At 39.1% G+C, this 10,071-nt stretch overlaps 1 long non-coding RNA gene across 1 annotated transcript; it reads left to right on the top strand.

The window, feature by feature from the left end:
* Window positions 1-2,684: 2,684 nt before the first annotated feature.
* Window positions 2,685-9,212, top strand: LOC146443537 (uncharacterized). The gene is made up of 3 exons (XR_014856061.1): window positions 2,685-2,951; window positions 8,159-8,258; window positions 9,086-9,212. It is a non-coding gene; the product is annotated as an uncharacterized LOC146443537 (long non-coding RNA).
* Window positions 9,213-10,071: the final 859 nt, after the last annotated feature.

The raw sequence follows: 10,071 nt of genomic DNA, 5'->3' as shown, positions 1-10,071 counted from the left end.
TGCAGGAAAAAATTTAGTATGTGCAAGCTACATCTGTTGGCTGTGTTACTTTGGTAATTCAAATTCTTTCTTTCAAATCATAAATTATTCAAGATTGTTATTTGTAAAATCATGTGTATGGTATTTGCCTTTTTCTCCAGCGGCAGAGGCCAGCTACAGGCACTTTAAAATACCACAGAAATTTTTTTTGCACTGGACTTTTTTTCAGAGTACTGTACTTCTAGCCAGCTCAAATCCCAGTGGGATGCAGTTATACATAAATTGCAATGCTTGTACTGACATACCTTATTCTGGTCTGAGAGGGAAAATAGACTGTTCCTTTGTAAAGCTCAATGATGCTATATATGGGCTCTGTGAAATTTGGGCATGTATAAATTAGTCAAGTGTCTTGGGCTTCCTTTTAGTCAATGGGAGAAATAGTAGCTTTAATATATGCATCTAAAATATCTAAGATAAATCAGAGAAGTCACCATGGAGTTGTCAATCCCTCTACATTAACTATACAGGGCGCTTGAGCCAAAAGAGATTTAGACATAAAACTTTCAAATGCCAGTTCATTGGAATGAAACAGTCTGACCATATGTATCTTCACTGGAACTCGAGTTGTGGCAGCCACATCTGTGCAAAATCATGAATTCAACCAGCAGAGTTGGATGGGTATGACTTTCTCCTCAAAGCTAAACCAAAATTGTACTTACAGCACACGGCAGAGCTTTTACACACTGCTGGTAGGGATTTTGCTACACAGTAGGAATAGCAGGCTGAGTACTTATGCAGGTGGATTTGCTAACTGTGTGGTAGAAATATTACTGTGGTTAAGTACCTGGCCACCTTTTAGCATGCATCCAAAATACAACAGCTGATGCTATGTTTTGAGATAGTGGTATAGAATTAGAAAGTGCTGAGATAATGCTGCTCATAGTTGAGCTTACCAAACAGCTTCTTATATAAGCAGCAGTGTGTTTCCTCCCTGTGTAAGTACAGTTGATTCCTGACTTGAGTGAAAATAGTTTTGTTTTTTTTAAGGAATGCAGAATAGTGAATTTAGACAAAAGCCGTGGGCTTTCCAAGAGAACATATCTCCACCTCCACTGCCCCATATAGTGACAAGGGCAATGTTCATCATGCATTAAATTTTTGTGGCTTTGAGAAAAAATTGGGCTTGGTTTTAGGAAGGTGTTATCTGTTCCTTGTGTTTGTGAGGGGCTTTATATAGAAAGCTGTTTGTAGGACACTCAGGCTTTGGAGGTGGCCTTAAATCAGAGGCAAAAGAGCAGTGTGGATCCCATGGATTCTGTCCGCAGTGCAGGCAGTGCAAAGGGCGTTGGAGAGCTGTGTGTTGAGGCAGGTTTATGCAGCAGTCTTCACCTGTAACACAAGGTGCTCACTGGGAGAAGAGTGTTTCACATTGTGTGAAGAATGTACTGTACAGTTTTGAGCTGGGCAGAGACCCCAGAGTGCTTGTGCTTTATCGAAGATGATCTAAGTGAATGCACCCTTCACCTTTAATGGTAATTATTAGGAATACTGCTTGAGATACATATCTGAATATGTTCTAAGGATTATTTCTTTATCAGTTATCCAAAATTTTAAAATGTGTTCTCAGATTGATGAAAACTGAAGTGCCATTTTAACCTGGTGAACTACATTATCCCAAAATTAGCAGTATTGACATCTTTGTACCTGTATATCAACCCTTTACATCCTCCTGCTCTTAGTCCAATTTATAAATGGTGACTTGAACATGTAAAAATGAACATTATATGTGTCTGCAATCAGTTACTTAGGTCTCTGCTCATGGTTAGGTTGCAGGGGCTTAAAAAGCTGCCCCTAAGCTAGTAAAACTCAAAAGAGTTTTTCTAACTGCTGGTACTTGTCCAGATGTACAAACTGAGCCCACCACATTTGTAAGGAGATGTGACTGAGCTTAAGCCTTCATGGAGGATATTTAGGTCAGCTCATATTTTGGGTAGTTTGAGAGCACATTCATGGGTAGCTGAAGTGATTCATCTGGCAGCCTACAACTCGTTAAGGTGCCATCATTGGATCTTATGACAGAGACCAAAATGTTTGGCCTAGGTTGGCATCCAGTAGCCTTTGAGATAGGATCACCATTCTCTTGCTTGAAATAGCAGAGAAGATCCCTTTCCATGTGCATGTCTGGTTTTTCTGGCCCACTTCATTTCCAGGGCTGTGTATGGGGTTTCTACAGCACACACTGCCCCGTGAATGTCTGTGGGACTGCACCCTAAGGGAGCTCTGCTCTTGCCCTGGGCAGCATGGAGAGTTGTACCAGGGAGCAGTGGTACAAACCAGGTGGGCAGGAGGGAGTCCAGGCTGTAGCTGAGATGGAAGAATCATGGAATTGTTTGTGTTGGAAGGCACAGATTATCTGGTTCCAACCCCCTGCCATGGGCAGAAGCACCTTCTACTAAACTTGGTTGCTCAGAGCCCCATCCAACCTGACCTAGAATGCTTCCAGGGAGGAGCATCCACAACTTCTCTGTGCAAACTGTTCCACTGCCTCATCACCCTCACAGTAAAGAATTTCTTTTTATCCAATCTAAACCTACCCTCTTTCAGTTTAAAACCATTCCCCCTTGTCCTATCACTACATGCCCTTGTAAAAAGGTCATGTGGACAGAAATTTAGTTATATTTTTGCCTGTAACTTTGTAGAGTGATTATTCATTTAAAGATGTACAAAATCATGGATAAGCACTCCTATTAATGGTTAATTTTATTATTTACTTCTTTGTGTGGTTTCTTGCAAGGTCTAAAGGGGAGCACCTACTGGACCACATTGTGATGCCCTCCCACTCTGCCTTCCTACATTTTCTTCTTATAGTAGGAGGAAAAAGGAAGAGAAAATAATTTGTGCACTTCTCCTGCATTGTAAGCTAGATGCCAACAAGTGGTCCTGGGTCTTGATAACACCCCAGGTCAAGACAGGTATGCCTGTACCTGAGATTTACAAAACACTGCTGGTTCCCACAGTATAGACACAGCCTGAGGGATTTCTCTGAGCAGATTGCTGTGGTAGCAAAAGGGCCAGAAGAAGCACATATATTTAGATTGAATAGGAGCAATCACAGGCTGGGGAAACAAAAATTATTTTACATTGAGTCAGTTGTAATATCAGGCACTCCTTCAGTTTTTTCCTTTTATCCATTTGGATCAAGGTATCTGAAATAATTTCATGCCTTTTGTTTCACCACATGAGGAAAAAGATGAAGAGAAGAATGCTCTGCTCAACTCTTGCTCAAGGGTTTATGTTAAAGTGTAAGATCTGATTCAGAGCTCTTTTTAAAAAAAGTATACAGACCCTGAAATATATTGGAAGCAATGCCTCTAATTTCTCAGCAAAGGCTGGGTTTATTTATGTCTTTTTCCAAGGTGTTGTGCAAATCTACAAGTTTGCTGACAAATGTAATGTTTAAGTTTTGCTTAGATCTTACTTATCAAGAACAAAAATATTTAAATATACTTATGGATGAGGCTGCTGGTGACCCTCACTTCCTGTTTTGTAATATTTAACATGCAGTTTCAATGTTTTGGATTTTTGCTTAGCAGGATAAGAGCTGCACCATAACTCTTTTAAAAATAGTCTTCATAGCTGAAATGTTAATTAAAGTCTGTTTGGGAGGTTGAGATTTAAACGCTTCCGAAATAGCTTCACATGGAGCAAAGTAAGAATTAGGACAATGTGAAATATGTCCTGGTGTTGCATTAAAATCAAAATATGGAGTGCTACCAAGCCTCGACTTGCAAGGGGTGTGTTGTGTAGTATCCATGGAATAAGATTGCTTCCTTGCAAGGCAGGAGACAATTGAATAAAACTCACTTTTACCCATATTAGCTATTTCCTATTAGGAAACACTGGATATTGTTTTTCATAGCTATGCTTTATGAAGTGCATGTTATGATAATTGCCAAGTGCTGTGATACTTCTTCTTATTTGGTAAATCTTGTACATGTGGATGAGATATTATTTTTCCATGGATATGTTTATATGAATTCCAGCCAGTGCCTCTACCTAGAAAACTATGTTGATGTAATGCAATGTTATGTAAGTTTTGGTTTGGTTCTTATATGCTGCACATCCCAGGGTTGAATGTCTTCCAGAAGTGCATTAACTCGTGGAATTGTCATTTGCTAGATATGGTTTTCTCTCTCCCATTCATTCCAAAGATGACTTTTATACTCTCTTTATTTTTGGCATCTTTTAAAATTACATTATTGTATAATGTGTATGTGGTTCTGTATGTATGTACATGATTCACATTCAGAGTGGGAGATAGTGAGCTTTGTGCTGGGGATAATTCCAGTGGAAACTCATCCAGAAACCTGAGACTGGCCTAAGAAAGTCCTGTTTTCTGCAGAGCTTTTATTTGGAGATGGATAATCATGCTGCACCTGCACAGTGAAACTACTGTCTGTTTTCCCTCATCCTGTCTCTCTCTGTAGGCAACCTTTCACATAAGTGTCTGGGGTCCCAACTTCAGAATCCCTTAGGAATAGGGATGCACTGGAAATAACCCTGCAGATTAAAAATAGGTCTTAGACCTGCACCCATCCATGAGCTGTTCTCACAGCAAGTGAATCTTGCTCTTGCACACTTGCACTGCTGACTCTCTGCGATATACAGTGGTGAGTGTGATGGCAGGACCCAGGTTAGAGTGCTACCAGGAGGAGCACACTTTGGAAGCAGTATTTCTGTGGGATATCCCTCCTTTCCTTTCTTTCTTTGTTTTTCAGGCTGAACTCTAACACGGGGTCTTCAAATTCAGGTGCTAAAGATGAAGCAGTGGTTGATATATATCACACAAGTGATTCTTAGAGTAACTCAAGCTCTTTTGACCAAACATTTCTGCTGCGTAGTTTTTTATCTTTGGGATTTTTCCCCAGCTGGATGTTGCTTTTGAACTGAAATAATCTGTGTTTCTCTTAGGAGCTGAGCTGTCTGGAAAACATGTTGATCAAATTTCAACATAGTTTTTCCAAGAGAGTTTCTTTTGCCTTTTGCTAGCTGCTTCCTGATGCTGTTCATCCAAAACCCCACCTGCTGTCAAGGGCAGTGCTGGCCATGTGAAACATCTTCATATCCATGAAGCAGCTGTACCTATTAGGCTTATTTTCTGCAATGAATTACCAAGTGCATGTAATTTAAAACCCTCTCTTCTTCTCAGCCTTCCTGCCACCACCAGTCATCTCATTTCATCTGCAAGCAGTGATGGAATTAGGTTGCCAAGAACCTGCAAGGTTTGCTTTCTGTACACCAAATTTAGCATAATGTATGTATGGCTTGCCCAAGAAGAAGGATAGTTTTTCTGTTTACCTGCCATATCATATAACCCTGGAATCCATCCTCTTCATGAATAGCAACACTAACTACTAATTTTTGTTTATTTGGAGGAGAAGGGAGAAAAAAAAGGGAAATGAAGTCTAAGCTTGGGAGGGATGCAATATGATGATACAATTCTCTAATAAATACTTCAAAATTCCAAGACAATCTGAAGTTGGAACTGACAAGCAAGAAAACTCACATGGTTTTCATATGCTGTGGATGTCCAGAAAGCCATATCAAAGTGAAACTGAGAATATAGTTTTGTATTATAGTGCTCTATGTTATATTTGCATCAAACAATGAGAGAAGAAAAGAGTTTAATTGTTTGAAACTAAAAGTGGAGATCATAATCATTCCTGAAGTAATTTTTTTATGTTGGTTTTTTGGGTGTTTTTTGTTCAGGCGATCCTCAAGTACTGTGGAAAAATAGAAGAGTGTCAATAATGGATTTGAACATAAGCTGCCAGCAAGCTGGAGGAATGGTGTGACTGTCACATTCACTGAATGTTCTGAAACATCCCTGACAAGGTTTTAATTTTCTGCTGGTGCAGACTAATTTTAGTTTGAATTTTTTTTTAGACTTTAGAAAAATTTTAGCCTCTAAACTGTATCCACAGCTGAAAGGATCTGTGAGGACTAATGCAACTCTTTGTTCCAAGCAACCTGCAAAGCTCTTTGTTTCTCCTTTTGGCCAGTATCCATGAACACACTGAAGTTTTAGAAAGCCTTGAAGCAGTCATTACAGCTGTTTTTGACCCACGGATTGCATGGACTGCTCACCATCTGTAAATGGTATCTGTTCAGTGCAGACAGCCCAAACATTATAAGGTTAACAGTTTGGCCCTACAAAGGATCCTGATACTGGCTTAAAAATCACAATACTATGAAATTTAGGGGACAGATTTTTTAAGTTGCATTTTTAAAGTCACATTCTTACTGTTTTCTGATCAAATACACCCATCTTTATCAATAATTTTTTCTACTTCCATCCATCTCTCCACATTCCTTTATCTCCTGTCAATCAAGTTTGTGAAACTGCTTTTTGCAACATTCTGTTAAAAGAGGGTTTTCGGATTGCGACATTTCTGAACAACTCATAGTTGAGAAATTAAGTATGGAATTCAGTGAGTCTGTTTCAAGAAGGTTTTCATGTTATTTCAACAGCTCCAAGACTTGTTTACCTGGCTTTCCTGCAAAAAACACTCTTTTTTTCCTGGGGTTACCACTAGATATCACATCTGGTGTCAAAGTCTGTGACACTTGCGTAGGTCTGTGAAAATTTCTGATCCTCACTTAAATAACACTTAGCAAAAATATACATTGCATACTTGGCACTGGAGAGATGCCACAGTTAGATGACAGAGCCAACCTATGAAAAGGGACTCATGATGCATTCCCAAAGGACACATCTTGTTAAAATGAAATGGAAGGAAAACAAGAACATATCAAGAATAGTCTCTGTATTTCAAAGGGAACAAGGTATGCTAAGAAAAACATTGTAATCTTGCTTCTAGCTTGAAAGAAAATTTAGAAGCAATTTAAAAGCTTTCTATTTCAGTTGGTGCCAGTGTGGGTTTTTAGGCTTACAGGACATTTTTTTTTTGATCTAGACACAATATAGAAAATAGAGAATTAAGGAAAAACATTCGTAATTTGAGCCTATTTAGTATCTAGTGTGAAAAGACATAAAAGTATAGGATGTCTTCGAGGAGAAAGAAGAATGTCCTAGAAAATAGATTAAAACCATGGAACATCTACATTGGGTGCTTTTATATGCAAAACCAGACAAGCTGGTATTGATTGAAAAACTAAAAAAGAAATTAGTCTTCCTTGCAATAATGATGATAAGCTGGTGATGAAAACTCTTGTTTTAGTTATCTGAGTTCAGGAATAACAGCCTTAGCTGCAATTCTCTCTTTAGCTGCTGTTCTCTCTTTAACAGAGAGAACTTTACAGCAGCTTCTGCTGGATACACACTATACAAAATCTGTTCTGCTGAACAGTTTTCCTTGGAGCAAGTATTAGCAGAACAGGAACGGCACAGAGTTGAAAAAATACCAAATAAGAAGAAATATTTTTTTTTCAAACCACATTGTTATGAATAATAGGTGAAGAGTGTGTGAATGATGAGAGAACAGACACAAAGAGTAAAAAGGACAAGAATAATGCTATACAGCTTTAGGTGGCATCTGGCAGAAGGTGATGTCCACAAAATAGAGCTCGTTTGGGCAGGATTGAACTACAAAGGAGCCAAACTGAGCAGTGCTCAGAAGGGAGTACAGGGACTTGTGTTTCTGGTCAGCTCTGTTTTGCCATTTGTTCTTGTGCTAAAGGGCATAGAAACCCTTAACATTCATGTCTGCCTGATTAGGCCATTACTTAAACATCTGTTTTGTTTTGCTGGATTTTGGTATTCCCACCATTGAGCAGGAGCACAGAACTGTAGAAAGTGAGTCTGTATAAGTTAAAACAGTAACCTAACCCAGCTTTTACGGATTTGTTTCATCCTTATTTTCATCTTATTAGTCTTTTTTTTTGCACTAGGTATGTTTAAATTACATTGATCTTCAGTAAACAAAAAACCCAAACAGAACAAGCTTATTTATTTCAAAACCTTTTATTTGAGAAATAATGTATGGATAATATAAAGACTGTCAGATTAATGTGCTATCAGATAGGGAAGAAAAGACGTTTTTTACCAGCATTAGATACTTAGGGCAAGCATTCATGATATCTGAGCCAGCCCAGCTGTTGAATTCTGTGCCCTCAGCCACCACATCAGCCAACCAGGCTGCCTAAACTTTCTCTGTAGGTAGCAGAGATTGAGACCCTGGACAAGGCAACGAAAAACACCTGAGTTAAGAGTGTCCTGATTAGCCAGTGAAAGAACTTCTCCCTGTCTGCTGGATATGGTGAGAATTGCTTGCTTGTGAAGTGCCTAAAGCTGGGTGATGCCAGTTATTCTTTCTATATACATTTTTAAACAGCTAATAAATTACCTTAAGTCTTCTATGATCTGTCATGAAGACACTTACTTTCAGTTGTTTTAATTTCCCAGGAGTATATTTTTATTTCTTTCCATTTTCTTAATTGTCCTTACCTAGTTTTCATTTCCCATTCCTTGCACCATTATGTTAAGATCATCAGACAAAATGTCATGATTTGGTCTTATCATAAGTGAATCAAAACTAATGTACAGTGGGAAATGTTGCTTACTAAATTTAAACATCAAGGTGAACTGCTATTTACATGTAAGACAGCTTTATTTTTATGATCATTTATTTATTACACTTCTAGAGTACTGGGAGCTTTGCAGCACATATTGCTGGGTGTGCTCTCTGCCCTTTGAATACTGCTATTTTGGAATTTGCCTGAGAATAAAAGGCTGGTTGATCTACTCTTGAAGCTTGACAGATATTCTTATTTATCTTTTGAAAGTGAGAAAACAAAATGTAATCATTTTTTCTGAGCTTCTGGAAAAATGCATATAGCAGGTGTGAGCAATTGCAATTTCCTTTCTCTGTTAATCACACTGTGTAGGAATATATACAGGTTTTATGATCTGATTGCCTTCTTCATGCAGCGTAATTCACCACCACAGGGATAAATACTGCAGGGAAAGTACTGTGAAAGATAAAGTATACATTCTTCTTCAAGGTGGTGCATTTATCTGCTTAATAAACGTGGTTCACAGCATCCAACAGCTATAGCCAGGCATTAATAATGTAATTTGTGTCAGTCCATAGAGGCCTGGCAGCAGAGGAATTAGGACACCTGGCCGCAGAGCCAGAGTCATGGGCTGTGCTCCAAATGTGTGCTGACAGTGGTTCCCAAGGGATCCTGCTTTAAATGAAGGCTTAGTCATGCAGGCTAGTAAGTGGAAGGTGGGCAGGGGTGGTACCAGCAACCTCATGCTGGTCTTTGCTGTTTTCTGCATGTTTCTGGGCATACTTTTAACTGTATTTACCCAGGTCTCATCCCAGGATTCGGGGGAATGATGGATGTGTTGTAGATATATATCACTGCCCTCTTATGGATAGACTCTGGTAATCAGGAAAATATTCCCAAGTCCCCCAGCAAGGTGCATGGTATGCTTTAGATTGAGAAAGCCTCTGTGCACCAAAGGGAGACAGCTTTAACTTTCCCAGGGGTAAGCTGTAAGAGTAGCATGTGCTGTTACTCTGCTAACACAGTAGTTATAATTTGCTGGAACATTATTCCAAAGCTAACAACAATTCTTAATGTGGCTCTGGATGAGAACATCCACTGGGCCCCACTGGATGGAAAGGGCATCTAGTCAACAAATAATGTCTTCACTATGCTCTACTGCACAGATCCAAAGCTTTCTCTTGCTGAAGATGGCCACTTGGTACCCCCTTATTTAAATGCATAGGCTGTCCTTGAAGCATGTTATGAAAGTAAAATAGATTAGGGGAATGATATATTATTTGCAAGCAAACGGAATAACAGTGTCAAATCTGGTGCTGTAGAACTGTGCAGTCAATTGAAACCAAGACTTAATAATTTCTGTGGTAAGGGGAAGAGGGTTTTCTTAGCAGGCAGTAAAAATCCCTGCCTATATTTTTGATCTGCTACAGTTTCATTCTTCTTTACAAAAGAATTAAATCAAGCTCCATCTCTATTCTATGTTTGCAAGCTCTTGGAGTCTCGTGGAGCTCTGGTGCCTGTGCTGGATCAAGCTTTGATCACCACTCCTAGCGATGC

This window comes from Lichenostomus cassidix, chromosome 1Aa (assembly GCF_008360975.1).
Source record: "Lichenostomus cassidix isolate B80296 chromosome 1Aa, HeHo_3.0, whole genome shotgun sequence".
Taxonomy (NCBI): Eukaryota; Metazoa; Chordata; class Aves; order Passeriformes; family Meliphagidae; genus Lichenostomus; species Lichenostomus cassidix.
This window is presented reverse-complemented; position numbering and strand designations above follow the sequence as displayed.